The following is a 1,528-nucleotide window of genomic DNA, read 5'->3' as shown; positions in this document are numbered from 1 at the left end:
GTCACCTTGGAGTGCTTAGCATAGCCCTGGAGGTAACATACGTATTCTTTCCTAAAATTGACCTACTAGATAATGTCCCTTTTTTATATCCTGATTTTCCTTCACGGTTGCCATCCTCCTATTTTATAAAAGAAAATACTAATGCATCCATTCCAATATGGTACACTGCCCCAAGGATGACAGGCAGATGGCACTAAACAAAGGGACAGTTGTAGAATGTGTGGCTCTTTTAGGCTAGTCCCTTGAGAGAAAAGCTGGAAACTGTTGGGAGAGGTGGCTGATTTCTAACAGGCCATCAATTCGTGGCAAGTCTCCATTATCTGTCTACTCTTCCATCTATCTTTTTTTTTTTTTTTAGAGGCAGTGTCTTGCTCTGTGACCCAGGCTGTAGTGCAGTGGCACTACCTTGACTCACTGCAACCTCTGCCTGGGCTCAAGCGATTTTCCTGCCTCAGCCTCCGGAGTAGCTGGGATACAGGCGGGAGCCACCACACCCAGCTAATTTTTGTGTTTTTAGTAGAGGTGGGGGTTTCACCATGTTGGCCAGACTGGTCTCGAACTCCTGACCTCAGGTGATCCACCCACCTCGGCCTCTGAAAGTGCTGGGATTACAGGCGCGAGCCACTGTTCTTGGCCCCCTTCCATACATCTAAAAATTATAATTTTGAAGATAAATAGTAATTACACCATGTATGTCTATTAATGTGCTTATTTGAAATGAAAAAATGCAAAATTTTAACTGAAAAATAAACTTGGCCAACTAATTTGACACATCCTGACTGCCAGTTAGGATACATGACTAGAATATTCTATAAATTGAAAAAGTTAAATATCATATCTAATATATTGACAAAATTTAAAGATGAAATATTGAAAACATGCTACAAATGTTATGTCAACTTTTATGTGTTTTTACGTGTCAATGTGTAAGAGAGTTATTCCTCCACTTTAGCAGAATATGAGTAAAAAATGTGAGCCAACAACTTTGTTGGCTCCAGCATTTCCAAGGTAACCAAAAAGCATAGTCATCCAAGGGCTTAGAATGGAACCAACATGGAACTAGAAGTCTATGGAATACTACTTAACATTTTCCAGCACAGAGTATTTTTCCCAAACAAAACTTGAGATAGCGATTGTAAGGTCAGCACGCATCGGGAAGGGAGATGAATGCTCAAACAGCAGGGACTCAATAATGAATCCTCAAACCAAAAGCCCTGTCTTTCTCTGAAAAACAATTTCCTGTTTTTTGTTTGTTTTTATGTAAAACCAGTTTCTATTTTAAAAGTAGTTAAGTTAGTTATCCATTGCTGTGGAACAAATTACCCTAACATTTGGCCATTTGGCAGCTTTAAACAATAAACATATGTGATGCCACAGCTTCTGTGGGTCTGGAATCTGGAATCTGAGACTGGCTTGGCTGCGTGGCTTCAGCTCAGCCTCATGAGGTTGCCATCAGGCCATGGGCTGGAGCCACTGTCTTCCCAGGGCTGTAGAATCTGCTTTCAGGGGACTCACAAGGTTGTTGGTG

Source organism: Mandrillus leucophaeus, unplaced genomic scaffold, assembly GCF_000951045.1.
Source record: "Mandrillus leucophaeus isolate KB7577 unplaced genomic scaffold, Mleu.le_1.0 Scaffold258, whole genome shotgun sequence".
In the NCBI taxonomy this organism is placed as follows: domain Eukaryota; kingdom Metazoa; phylum Chordata; class Mammalia; order Primates; family Cercopithecidae; genus Mandrillus; species Mandrillus leucophaeus.
The sequence above is the reverse complement of the archived record's forward strand: the minus strand, read 5'-3'. Positions refer to the sequence as shown.